At 31.8% G+C, this 15,337-nt stretch overlaps 1 protein-coding gene across 12 annotated transcripts in view; it reads right to left on the bottom strand.

Annotated features, from left to right (window-relative positions):
- The window catches only part of LOC108209152 (uncharacterized), a 34,997-nt gene that overhangs the window by 7,243 nt on the left and 12,417 nt on the right, over window positions 1-15,337 (bottom strand). For 6 of the 12 annotated variants that reach the window (XM_017379915.2, XM_064087254.1, XM_064087256.1 and 3 more), the window contains exons 1-2: window positions 2,923-3,221; window positions 298-1,347 (exon numbers count right to left, since the gene is read on the bottom strand). The exons of 1 other annotated variant lie outside the window; for it this stretch is intronic. The gene's annotated coding sequence lies outside the window, so the exon portion shown is untranslated. Of the gene's footprint in view, window positions 1-297; window positions 1,348-2,922; window positions 3,222-15,337 lie in introns of those variants that run through there. 5 more of the 12 variants (XM_017379919.2, XM_064087259.1, XM_017379918.2 and 2 more) reach the window with 4 other exon arrangements.

Here is a 15,337-nt window from a genome sequence, read left to right as displayed (position 1 = left end):
AATTTGGTCTTATTTAGTTCAGAGTCCTAAACCATAAACGACATATAGGTCATGGACTAATAAATTAATTTTCCCAAACAATAAATAATAATAGAATATTTATATAACTCAAAAACCTAAAACTACTTTCTGAATTTGTATTCATTTACAAAATTGACTAGACTCTATTACATTTACAATTTACATGCATAAATATTGTTAGTATTTTTTTGTTTTAAAGAAAACCATTTATTTGTCAAAATGACTCCAATTTAAAAGAGAATACACATTGGAGGACAGTGGAGAGAGATGTCAAACCTCTTTGTCAAGCTCTGAACTTCTGTGATTTTTCTTCCAAAGTACACCTCGCTTATTCCATCAGACGACCATTACATAAAGTACACACATATATATACACACACACAATAAATATACACATGTAATCTTATATCAGCTGAAAATACACAGGAAAATTAATTCATTCCTATAGGCCGTTTATGGTTTAGGTCCCTAAACTAAAAAAACCCAACTTCGATATCTAAACTTTCCAAAAAACTGATTCAAGTCCCTCCGCCAAAATTTGACTAACGGCCGTTACTTAATACTGACATAGAAATTGAAAAAACAAAAGAAAATAATAATTGAAAACACAAAAATCACAACTTCATGGAATGAAATAAAATTTTGATATGTTCATTTATGAGTCATTTCAAGAACAAGGATAGTGAAAATTCCTGATTAGAGTTCACCAGCATACAAAAAACTGCATTTTAATAAGTTTTTATCTTCGTGATCTTGAGATTAAAGTGATATTTCTATATGTTAGTAAACTCGAAATCTAAAACTTTCACCACCCGTATTTTTAAAATCACTAGTACATTAACATATCAAGATTTCACTTCAGTCCTTGAAGTTTTGATTTCTCGTATTTTAATTTTTTTTTCTTTTATTTTTCCAATTTCCATGTCAGCAATGACTAACAAGCGTTAGTCAAATTTTGACGGAAGGACTTGAATCAGATTTTTTAAACATTTAGGTATCAAAAATTGGGTTTTTAGTTGTGGCAAAAAAAAAAATTGGGTTTTTAGTTTAGGGACCTAAACCATTAACGACCTACAGTTCAGGAACAAATGAATTAATTTTCCCAAAATACAATACTTATTATAAAATAGGGTTGGATGTGTAAAAATGACAGACCTAGTTAGAAGTCGAGTGAGCTCATCGGCAGCCAGACAAGCGGGGATGGGAGGACTCTCTGACCGAATCAGTATGTCGGTGGTACAAGTGATAGCCTTTCTTTTCGGAGTTTCTCTCTTCATTCTCTGGAATCTCTTAAACACTAGTGCAGAGTACTCTCTTTTCCTACTTCTATAGAGCATCGGAGCATATATAGATAAGATATTTAGAAGTGAGCCCTCTGTCACTATCAATATATACATATACAAGATGCAGCTTATTATTCAGGATTTATATGAATAGTTAACAAGAATTTAATCTGAGGATCATTCATGATCCGGAAGAATAGTTTAAACAAAATCTGTTTGAAGGATTCTTCCTAGTTTGAATAATGTATCATTCATAAGTAGAACACATATTAAAATAAGATATCCATTTGAAGGATCATCTTTGATTCAGATTGTAACACAAATTTCTATTACCAAAATCACTATCAGATTGTGATTTTGGTAATAGAAATTTGTGTTACAATCTGAATCAAAGATGATCTTTCAAATGATCGTGTTCGTGTCAGCAATCGGGTCGATTTCGGGTTAAGTTAAAATCACTTAAAATTGAATAAAACTGAAAATTGAAGTTATTAGAAATAAAATTCTAATTTCGGGTCATTTCGGGTCTATTTCGGGTCAATCGGGTGATTTTCGGGTCACTTTCGGGTTTCTGTCTCAGTAAATCGGGTTTCGGGTTGGGTCAGGTTCGAGTCGGGTTTCGGGTCGTGTCTGAGATTGCCACCCCTGTGTTCAACCAATAAATGCAATGCAAAATACCAAACACTAAATTTCAGCAATTTATAACGTTTAAAATGATGACTTTTAGTCACCTATTTGATCTAAGCTGGTCACTATAAACTGTTGACATGGTCCAGAATTCCAGAAGTCACAATAAACCACTGACGCGGTCCAGACTCCAGAAGTTAACATACTATAATGTCAGAAAGTGCGCATCATTGCACCCTTGCAAGTTGCAAGGTATCAGAGTTTAATTTCAAAACTATACGCATATACTAATGTGTTCGGGTCATAGACTTAAACTGGGGTTCTAATATTCACAATTTCTGACGAAGTTCAAAATCAAGCAATTTCAGAAGAAAAAAAAAAACAAATTAGCATTTCATCAAAATATTATATCAAAAATGCAAAAAAGAAAAATATTAAATAAAAAAACAGAGCTGAAAACATATAAATAAAATTTTGAAGTATGTTAAGAGTTTGGATAGTAGACTTACGCTTACCTTCATACTTCCTATATAATGAGATGTAATAATTTATAAACAAACTCAAATTCCAAAATAATTCTTTTCACATTCAAAAAATTTCCTGATCCCATGGACTTTTCAGGTATAAATTTCATGTTTTACTTAACTCTGAGTCTCTAATTCATTATCTAAAACTTCCGGTTATCAATGATCCACAAAATCTGTAACATACGGAGGATCATTCATGATTTGGATCATAAATACTTAAGGGAGAAATCGATGTTAAGGTTATAAAATAAATTTATTGTGATTGATACTATCCTACGGCACTCGATTAGAAGCTTGGTCACAGCTTGATGGAGTGTATAAAATTTTGAACACACAGCACTCCAATTAGAATGTAAATGACGAAAATGTATTAAAACAATTAACAACACTACAACACATACATAAAGATAAAAACATAATTAAAAACGATGAGGCGAAATAAGAAAGATTGATTGGTTTAAAACCTGAGTTGGTTCGTCGTTTTGGCATCTAATATATGCCGCACTAAAACATCCCAATCCATTGATAGCGAACAACACCGGATTAGATATACAGAGAGGGAAAGAACTTATATCAAGAGGGAACAACCCCAGGAGTGAATAGGATCCGACGATCCGTTTGGAGATAAAAGTCCGATAAGTAGTTTAGCATTAATCTAGCTACAAACGAATTTCTAAGATGAGGATCAACATATAAAAACCAAATTTAGTATTACCAGACCGCGGTTTTGAAAGTGGATGATTAATCCATGTTTCGTGATCTAGTGAACTAATTAAGAGGTCATTTGACAAATCTAAATTGAATGATTAATACGAATGATTCTAATAAATAAATCATCTGAATTCTGAAGAAATAATACTCTTTAATGAATAACATTTGAAATATCTAAATAATATATTAGAAATATGATAATTTATTTTAGAAAAAAAATTATACAAATTTGAATAAGATATATATCACTTGATTTTTAATAAGACAAAAACTTATTTATACATATGTAAAAAGAATATTAGACATATTATTATTCAAAATAATTATAAAGTTATTTATATTGATTACTATTATATTATTTTCAATTTTTTTGAAAGATTATTTTATTATAAATTGATTACACACAAAATTTGGGATAAAACATATATATAAAATGCAGCGGACAAATAAATGAACAAATTAATATTTGACATACAAGTATACAACAGTGTCAGCATCGTTCTGTCACCGATTTCAAATGACCTGATCAGTTCCATATGAATGAATCAGAATAAGAAATATGACAGCCAAACAATCTGACTTATATTAATCGGTAAGATACATCTCGTTCAGCTATAGTAAGCTCAAAACAAATGCCCTAAATCTCCTATTATCAATTAATTACTAATCAATCCAATTAATTTCTAATTAATCTATATTCCATGATTTAATCGATTAAATTTGATTTCCGTTTTTTACAACAATTCTATTGGTTGATAAGGCTATACCACAACCAAAATAATAATGTGTGATGTCACAATTTTAATAATAATTAAATTTATGGACAAAAAATTATGTTGAAATCAAATTATAAATTAGCATATGTTTTTTAATAAATAAATTATAAACAAATAAATAAAATAGCATATGTTATATGGGTTAATTATCTAGTTAGTCACTGGAGTGGATTTAATGTATTAAGTTGGTCACTGAACTGAAAACGGTATCAAGTTTGTCACTAAAGTCACCATAGATATCAAACAAGTACCTCGAAATATGAGTTGAAGCAGTAAAAATATTATTTATAGAGTTTTACGCATTATTCTTGAATGTTACGACAACCAACTAAAAGTTTATGACTTCTAGTATTTATGATAACTAGCTTATAGCCCGTGCAAGGCACGGGAGCTTTTTAATTATTTATAATTTTTTTAAATATATTTTAAATGGTGTGAAAAAAATTATTTTATAATAATAAATTAAAATTATATGTATCATGCTAAAGTATTAAATTCTTTCTATCAAATTTTAAATAATTTTAAGTAAAATATGTGACGCCGACTCCTATTAGATTATATAATGTGATTTAAATATTTTTCTAAAAATTTTTATGGTTCGAGATTAAAATTGATAAACACAATTTGTTTTGAATTAAGAAGATGAATCATAAACATGCAATAACATGGTAGAATTTGTTTTGGATTAAGAAAAAGTTTTTGTATTCGTTCCTCACATAAATCGGGCCTATTAATTTAAAAATATATTGGATAAAAATAATTTTGTGACGGTGCGATTTATATGATTCTACAAATAAAATTGGTAGAAAATATTTATTTTGGATTAAAAAAATCATAAACACATGATATACAGAATTTGTTTTGAATTCAGGAAAAGAATTATAAACATGCAAGTAGATATCAGTTGTCTTATGAAACAGATGTTATTTTTGTTCTAATCTAACGGTGTTTATTTGTTCAATATACGATCCGATGGATAAAAATAATTTTGTGACGGTGCGATTTATACGATTCTACAATTAAATTTTGTAGGAAATATTTATTTTAAATTAAAAAAACCAAAAACACATGAAACACAGAATTTGTTTTAGATTCAGAAAAGGAATTATAAACATGTAAGTAGATGTCAGTTTCCTTATAGAACAGAATTTAATTTTGTTCTAATCTAACGGTGCTTATTTGTTCAATATACGATCCAAGATAAGATTTTGGACCATAGGACCATGCGACCAAATTATCTCCCTTACGCTTGTTATATATAAGTATATAATGTATTCAGATTTTATCGAATTTATTTATTATTTAATTTTAATTAAACAAAGAAAATAACTATATAATAAAATTAAATAATAAATAAACTGGATAAAATCTTAAATATATTATCATAAATACTACAAGTCATAACTTTTTAGTTGGTTGTGGTAACATTCAAGAATAATGCGTAAAATTCTATAAATAATATTTTTACTGCTTCAACTCATATTTCGAGGTACCTATTTTATATTTATGGTGATTTTAGTGACCAATTTGATACCGTTTTCAGTTCAGTGACCAACTTGATACATTAAACCCACAATACTCATTGAAATAATTTTTATCCAATTATAACCTTTAACTTTATCATAATTATAATAATTTTTATTAGTATTGTGTTTGAAGGTAGGGCGACTAAAACTAATATTTACATTAAAATTTTTTGTTATTATATTGTGCTTGACAAGAGGGCGGCTCAAACTAATTTATATATATATATAGATATTATTATATTTAATTTTATTATAATTATAATAATTATTGATTAATATTATCTTTGATGGGAGGGCAGTTCAAACAATTTTTTTTATTAGTATTGTGGTTGACAAGAGGGCCCCTTAAATAAATTTTTATATTAATTATAATATTTTTATTAATGATATGTTTAACGGGAACATGACTCAAAATAACTTTTATGCAATTATAATATCAATTCGTATCAAAATTTATAAAAAATTTATAACGCCGTTGCGAAGCGCGGCTTTGTTCACTAGTCAATATACTTATATAAAGGAGAAGCGAGAGGCGTGCAGTTGGCGCCTCTCACATCGCTCCGCTCTATTTTTCTAATTTTCCAGAATTTTTGGATGAAAATATCAATAATTAGAACTACCTTTTTCAGTTTTGGGTACATTAGAAGCAAGTGTCAGAATCTAATTCTATTTCAGATTATTTATGAAATATAGGAGCTTGAGAATTTTAATCTGATTTTGTTTCAGATTATTTAATTATGGGAAAAAATAGCACACAAGTTTCTCTGCACTATAAATACCCCTATAGATCGTAGGATTTTGGATTATCTAAACACAACCTCCTCTCTCTCTCAATACCACAACCCTACCTCTCTCTGCTGTCTCTTGCTCGATTTCTAACTCGGTGGTGCCGTTCTTCTGCAACGATAAGTGAAGGCTGTTTATACAGTATTAAAAAAATAAAGGTTGTTGCAAGCAAAGATAGTTATATACCGCTATGTGGGAGTCGACAAATCCAAACATGGAAAAAGAATATAGTCTTGACACGATATTGATGGATGATATCAATAAATTAACTATTAGTGATGTATGTTTGTTGGTTAGTCTTTTATAATATTTGTTTTGTTCATCGGACATGTTTGTTGTTGTTAATTTTTATATGATTTACTTTGTAAGGAACATTCTAGACTTGACAGGTTTCTCCACAAGTCTGGCTGGCACTAGTTACTCAGAAAGTCGACCTCAAGATCTAAAAGATTGGAAACTAAAGGTGTTCCATCATGTTTCTCATGAAATCCAAACTCACTAGTTCTAAAACTGGAAACTAGGATATCCCAAATGATTACTCAGAATCAATACTCCAAAATCAATCTCAGTTCTCTTGACAAAGACTATACCTAATAGTCTTGACTTACCTCTATATGAGGTTCCACTAAACACAATCTTATCACCATCTACATTCTGATTTCAATAACTTATAACCTACAGCTCTGATACCAACTGTGACAGCCCTCAAATCCGGGGGTCGGGATTTGGTGCCACTAAATCAAAAATCATAAAAAAACCTGTATTTGCGGAAGAAGGTAAAACAGATATTTGAAAATCTGAAATTTTTAAAAGAGATTTAAATCAAAATCACTTTGACCCCCTAAAAACAGGATCGCTAATAGGTTACAGTACTGAAATCAGAAACTAAAACTTACAATATATTACAACTTAAACTACATTATCAGTTAAGCCTCGATGAGAAGAATAACTGATAACCAAATAAATAAATCTATTTACAACTGAACTGAAATAAATCAATTCTAACTGAAACTATTCTTGTAGACATCTCCTTGGTAGTCTCGCCTAGCATCAATCTTACGCTCAGCTTACACAGGTGACTATCTCAATCCCTAGCTGAAAGGGTTAGAAATAATAGCAAGGGTGAGCGAAAATGCTCAGCAAGATAATATGAAAGGCAAGAGCCACAAGATATAATTTCTTTTCAATTAAATCAGAGTATTTGAAAATAAAGCAACTTTTGAAGTAAATCATAACAGTTGTAACTCAAAATTTTATCAAACATATAAATCAATATGCTTGAAAATTTCACAGAATAAATTTGACAATAAACATAAGCTCTCAAAAGCTTAAACAATAATTGACCAGTTTTTGGATCGGAATCCACAACTGACGGGTGTACTATCACAACTGATCAGACCATGTGATAGCACTGGATCATACTTCGTAGAAGTATATCCGTTACGATAGGTACCAAATACAAGGCAACACATTGGCCTTTGGCAGAGGTATTATAATATTTCAATAATACGTATATAGCCCTCACTGGACCGCCGTCACGGCCTCTTACGCATTCATCCAATCAAAACAAAATATTTTTGCTGGTCTCTCTGGCTGGACCATTAATTAGTCTCTTATGCCATACAATCATCCTTTCAAAACTTTCTGAAAACTCTTTAGTTTTCAATTTCAAAATACTGTCAAAATCAATTTCATTAAAGTCTGAGTACGATTCTAAAATCCACCGCAATGCGGCTCAAAGGAATAAAAACAACTATTTTCGCCATTTAAAAATCCAGTGTTTATGTCTGGGACAGAAGACCAGGCATATATTGTAGAATCGAAATATGACTGCTATACAGTCATCAATAGTTCCAAACTGTAAAGAAACTCAGACAATAATCTTTCAGAAAACTGATTAAATCAAAATCAGAATAATTTTCTAACAATGTTGTCATTGTGCATATCACGCTAGAAAAGGATCGAACTAAAAAAATATTCGATAATTTATATCACAGTATAAAAGTACGAATGCTTGCGGGAAATACAAGTCATGCATAAATAGAAAACTGCATTATTAAAAGAGATTTAAAATTCTTGCTCTTTAAATAAAAGAGAAGAGTAAGAATACTTGCCTCTGACTGAAAACATGTGACAATGCAACTCGGTCACACTACTCGAGGTTTCTAGACTTGCCTCAACTGCTAACTCTACAGTCACTACATTCTAAATGGACTGTCTTGCGGCACAATCTGGCCTTATTGAATTATTTCAGACTTGGCTTGCAACACTATTCGCTGGCTTCTGAAAGTCATTGTTGACCACGTCTCAGCCGGCTATATATAACAGCAAACAATACTTCAGTTGAAGAACAATCCCAACCGCCGTCAAATCGCTGAATCGAAATTATATTACTACCCTTCGCCATATAATATATACAATTACTATATATACATAGTATCAATCAGTTAAACACGTAGTCACATAAGCACATGCTTTAATATTTATATAAAATATAAATATTCTAATAATCATGTATATAATTTTATATATGATTATATACAAACAATCAACACAACGACAATACATCCCTGGCTACTATCTATTTCAGAAATATAATCCAAGCCAGTCTAATTTACAAGTCCAATTGTAATTCAATCATATCTCAATTCCACTCGAAATATAATCAGAATAAAATAATAAATTTTGGACAGCACATCCTTTTAAAATCGAGCAAACCCCAAATCAACAACACAATAATCTCTGTCCAAGTAATATAAATATTCATCACAATATCGAAACACGTATTATTTTAATAATAATAATACAATTTGTAATTCCAATCACATTCCACTGTTCGAATATTTGAATCTATATTGTAGATATAAGGTCCTTGAACATTGCATATACTCGAATTCAACTTATTATAAAGCACGAAGCATTTATCCAACACAATCCCAAATTTAGATAAAATTATACTCCGGACAATTCAAACTCAACCAGCTACCTTTATTCACAAATAATCGGAATAAAAATAGAATTCAAGATAATCAATTATTGATTATTAACGTTATTAGAATTATTAATTATCATTATTATTATCAAAGAATTGATAATAATAATAATAACAATATCAATAATAACAATTACATAATCCATAATTAACTAGTATTCATTCCATTTTTATCTTCTGAAATTGCTCTGCAACCATTCTCCACCCCTACCAGAATACATGTCTATCAACCACACCAATTCTCCTGCCTCATCCCTCAATCAGCACCCTCTTATTGCCCTCAACCACAAATCCCCACAACCATCGGACTATAGTTATCACTCAGCCAGCAGCCCAAAAACCAGCACCAGGGGCATCCATTATACTCTCCCCTGCATTCCATTACTCACTTATCTTTTTCCTTTATAGGAATACCCCCCCTGCTCATCAATCTCAGCCCACCATCTTACCTGCAACAACTTCCTTTACTCAAATTTCAACCCAACTTGTTGTCACCCGGCACAGCAGCACCCTGACCCCTCACTGGCCGGTCCTGAAAATTTCCCCTTCGATTGATCATAGGCTCACAACATTCACCAGACTCAACGCTGATTCACAAGTTATTCCTACACATTTCAAAACTCACAGCCTCAATCTCTGCCGAGTTAAACACCCCAACAACATATACAAATACATACACCTCTTAGCAAAGCCACCTCTGATCTTCATCCTCTCCGGTGATCTCGCCACCACAACTGCGGCTGAGCTGCTAGCACCGCCGTTTAATAGTCAGCTGCACAAACAACCACACTGGCCAGACCTCCGTCAGGACACCACCACTGCCAACCTCTCCTTTCCCCCTCCTTTTCTCTCTCTCTCAGCCTTTCTTTCTCTCTCTATCCTTCTTCTGCAACTCTCCCTTGTCCCAACCCTTCAAACCCCTGTTTCACAATCTCCTCCCTCATCCTGAACACCGCGCCACCGCGCCGCCGCCGTCAAACCCTTGGCACCGCCATCATCAGCCACCCATCCACCGCTGTTTCTCCTCTTCTCGACCCACTCTCTGCAGTTTCTCCACTCACCTGCTATATCTTTTTCGCGGCAGAGCCGCCTTCAACTCGGTCTCTCTCCTACCCTTCTTCGTCAGCCAGCGACGTCAAACCGCCGCCCGAACCACTCCGGCGGAAACCCTGTCGCCGCGATTCCTCCGACAGCCGCCAAAACAATCCACAACACACAGAGATATGTATACACACAGTTAAACACACAATCAACTCACTCACCTGATTAGAGCTTGAATCCAATTGAAGGAATGAAATCCAAAACCCTAATTTAGCCGCCTCTACCCCAAAACTGTTTACACGCTGCTGTATAACTGATCAGTATACATTAAAAAGATTTTTAGAAAACTATTTATATTTACTAAAACTCATACCCCCAATTTAAATTAAGAGCTATTTCAACAATTTGGAGGTCCAAAAATATCATCCAAATATAAAAATAAAACTTCCTGTAAATTCTAGTAATCCCGAATACACAATATTTGCAAAAATAATATTTTTTAAAATCTTTCTCTATTTTTGCAATTAAAGCTCAAAAATCATTTTTAAATTACAACAATTAAAATAATCATTTGCAGACTTTCAAATATTTTTGAATCCGATAAAAATATAAAAGTATCAAAATTGAATATTTTAATAATTTTAAATCCGACAAAACCTTTGGGCTCATATAAAAATGATATTTATTTTGGAATCATAAGAAAATTTTGATTTATCAAAATAATAAAATAAATCAAAGCTGTAAATCCACAACCAGACATAAAGTAAATAATTTAAATTGCACATCTAACACGTAACATAATTAAATCAATTAATCACATAATTGCAACAACTCATTAAAATTGTTTTTGGAAATCCAACAATTTGGAATATAATATAAAATTTTATTCCTCATCTTTTTAGAAAATTAATAACAACTAATAAACAATTATAAAAATTTCCGAGTCGTCACAGACTTCCCCCCTTATAAGGATTCCGTCCTCGGAATCCGCGAAGAACGAACGAGAACCTGCTATTGCTTGTAAGTCACATCGTGATCCCCTTTTTGCAATTGAAGTCTTATAAGAATCTTGACATGCATTGTCCGGATTAGCTTTGTCAAACATATGTGGCATACCCTCAAAATTAAGTGGAGGAACAAGAATCATGGAATCTTTTAAATACATCAACTTTTAGATATTATAGCGAATATCAGATGTATGAGTGTACAAAGCAAAGCTGACTTGAAATAAATAGTTACTGAGAGATCAATATGATCGAGAGAACATAGTGTTGCGTATCCTGATAAAGATACTACTAAAGGTAATTAGCCTCCTTGTAATGCACAACACACAAGTGATGGCGTCCCACCAAACTTCTATCACACAGACAGAGAGTCCTTGTGTCCCCTATAATTAGGGTTGTTCATCTCAGTTAGAGTAGAAAATATAAAATAAATTCAAAATCAATTAAAAATAATTAACTTTTGATGAATGAATCTTAAATGCGCACTTTGGGTTCTAAATTGAATAGATTCCAAAGATGCTAATTTTCGGAGAAGAAGAATAACCCAAAAATCATTAATCATAGTGAGCAAATGGTGATAAATTGAAATAAGAATCATTCACCACTTAGAGAAAATGAAATTTGAATTAACATAATGTGACGAGCTTGACACAACCTACAAATAGGTATCATATCAGTTTCTTTCACACTTCATTTCAAATACGGGTAAACACAAGTATAGCAGTATTACTCAAGAGAGAGTATACGCTTTTTGATAAACATCTTTATAAAAGAGATGTTAAAACAAATTATTGATTGGAAAAATAATCAATATAATCAATAATGAGGAAAGTATTGCCAGCATTATCATAATTGTCTTCTCGATTGATTCTTCTGATAACTCGTTTCGATTCTAGCAATTCTTCTTGATATTCTAAAATTCTGGCCGACTCGTATTTGACTCTAAAGATTCCATCACCGCTATCCACTTTAGTAAAAAGTCTTATTCAGCTTGGCATGATCAAAAGTCATCTTCAACTTTATACAATCAGCAATGCAGAGCGTTGACGTTCTAGCCTACTCATAGCACTATATCGAGTAGTCCAACATGAAATCCATATAAACTCTCAACCCGAGAACTATACATCTGGATTCTCACTCTGAATCGACAAATCTCATACTCGTCTACCAACTCCATATAAGAAACAATGAATCACCTTCTAACCAATACTCTAGAAGTGGTAAAGATAGTAAGGAACATTCTAGACTTGACAGGTTTCTCCACAAGTCTGGCTGGCACTAGTTACTCAGAAAGTCGACCTCAAGATCTAAAAGATTGGAAACTAAAGGTGTTCCATCATGTTTCTCATAAAATCCAAACTCACTAGTTCTAAAACTGGAAACTAGGATATCCCAAATGATTACTCAGAATCAATACTCCAAAATCAATCTCAGTTCTCTTGACAAAGACTATACCTAATAGTCTTGACTTACCTCTATATGAGGTTCCACTAAACACAATCTTATCACCATCTACATTCTGATTTCAATAACTTATAACCTACAGCTCTGATACCAACTGTGACAGCCCTCAAATCCGGGGGTCGGGATTTGGTGCCACTAAATCAAAAATCATAAAAAAACCTGTATTTGCGGAAGAAGGTAAAACAGATATTTGAAAATCTGAAATTTTTAAAAGAGATTTAAATCAAAATCACTTTGACCCCCTAAAAACAGGATCGCTAATAGGTTACAGTACTGAAATCAGAAACTAAAACTTACAATATATTACAACTTAAACTACATTATCAGTTAAGCCTCGATGAGAAGAATAACTGATAACCAAATAAATAAATCTATTTACAACTGAACTGAAATAAATCAATTCTAACTGAAACTATTCTTGTAGACATCTCCTTGGTAGTCTCGCCTAGCATCAATCTTACGCTCAGCTTACACAGGTGACTATCTCAATCCCTAGCTGAAAGGGTTAGAAATAATAGCAAGGGTGAGCGAAAATGCTCAGCAAGATAATATGAAAGGCAAGAGCCACAAGATATAATTTCTTTTCAATTAAATCAGAGTATTTGAAAATAAAGCAACTTTTGAAGTAAATCATAACAGTTGTAACTCAAAATTTTATCAAACATATAAATCAATATGCTTGAAAATTTCACAGAATAAATTTGACAATAAACATAAGCTCTCAAAAGCTTAAACAATAATTGACCAGTTTTTGGATCGGAATCCACAACTGACGGGTGTACTATCACAACTGATCAGACCATGTGATAGCACTGGATCATACTTCGTAGAAGTATATCCGTTACGATAGGTACCAAATACAAGGCAACACATTGGCCTTTGGCAGAGGTATTATAATATTTCAATAATACGTATATAGCCCTCACTGGACCGCCGTCACGGCCTCTTACGCATTCATCCAATCAAAACAAAATATTTTTGCTGGTCTCTCTGGCTGGACCATTAATTAGTCTCTTATGCCATACAATCATCCTTTCAAAACTTTCTGAAAACTCTTTAGTTTTCAATTTCAAAATACTGTCAAAATCAATTTCATTAAAGTCTGAGTACGATTCTAAAATCCACCGCAATGCGGCTCAAAGGAATAAAAACAACTATTTTCGCCATTTAAAAATCCAGTGTTTATGTCTGGGACAGAAGACCAGGCATATATTGTAGAATCGAAATATGACTGCTATACAGTCATCAATAGTTCCAAACTGTAAAGAAACTCAGACAATAATCTTTCAGAAAACTGATTAAATCAAAATCAGAATAATTTTCTAACAATGTTGTCATTGTGCATATCACGCTAGAAAAGGATCGAACTAAAAAAATATTCGATAATTTATATCACAGTATAAAAGTACGAATGCTTGCGGGAAATACAAGTCATGCATAAATAGAAAACTGCATTATTAAAAGAGATTTAAAATTCTTGCTCTTTAAATAAAAGAGAAGAGTAAGAATACTTGCCTCTGACTGAAAACATGTGACAATGCAACTCGGTCACACTACTCGAGGTTTCTAGACTTGCCTCAACTGCTAACTCTACAGTCACTACATTCTAAATGGACTGTCTTGCGGCACAATCTGGCCTTATTGAATTATTTCAGACTTGGCTTGCAACACTATTCGCTGGCTTCTGAAAGTCATTGTTGACCACGTCTCAGCCGGCTATATATAACAGCAAACAATACTTCAGTTGAAGAACAATCCCAACCGCCGTCAAATCGCTGAATCGAAATTATATTACTACCCTTCGCCATATAATATATACAATTACTATATATACATAGTATCAATCAGTTAAACACGTAGTCACATAAGCACATGCTTTAATATTTATATAAAATATAAATATTCTAATAATCATGTATATAATTTTATATATGATTATATACAAACAATCAACACAACGACAATACATCCCTGGCTACTATCTATTTCAGAAATATAATCCAAGCCAGTCTAATTTACAAGTCCAATTGTAATTCAATCATATCTCAATTCCACTCGAAATATAATCAGAATAAAATAATAAATTTTGGACAGCACATCCTTTTAAAATCGAGCAAACCCCAAATCAACAACACAATAATCTCTGTCCAAGTAATATAAATATTCATCACAATATCGAAACACGTATTATTTTAATAATAATAATACAATTTGTAATTCCAATCACATTCCACTGTTCGAATATTTGAATCTATATTGTAGATATAAGGTCCTTGAACATTGCATATACTCGAATTCAACTTATTATAAAGCACGAAGCATTTATCCAACACAATCCCAAATTTAGATAAAATTATACTCCGGACAATTCAAACTCAACCAGCTACCTTTATTCACAAATAATCGGAATAAAAATAGAATTCAAGATAATCAATTATTGATTATTAACGTTATTAGAATTATTAATTATCATTATTATTATCAAAGAATTGATAATAATAATAATAACAATATCAATAATAACAATTACATAATCCATAATTAACTAGTATTCATTCCATTTTTATCTTCTGAAATTG

This window comes from Daucus carota, chromosome 2, assembly GCF_001625215.2.
Source record: "Daucus carota subsp. sativus chromosome 2, DH1 v3.0, whole genome shotgun sequence".
Taxonomy (NCBI): Eukaryota; Viridiplantae; Streptophyta; class Magnoliopsida; order Apiales; family Apiaceae; genus Daucus; species Daucus carota.
Note: the sequence above shows the minus strand (reverse complement) of the source record. Positions and strands in the feature narration are given on the sequence as shown.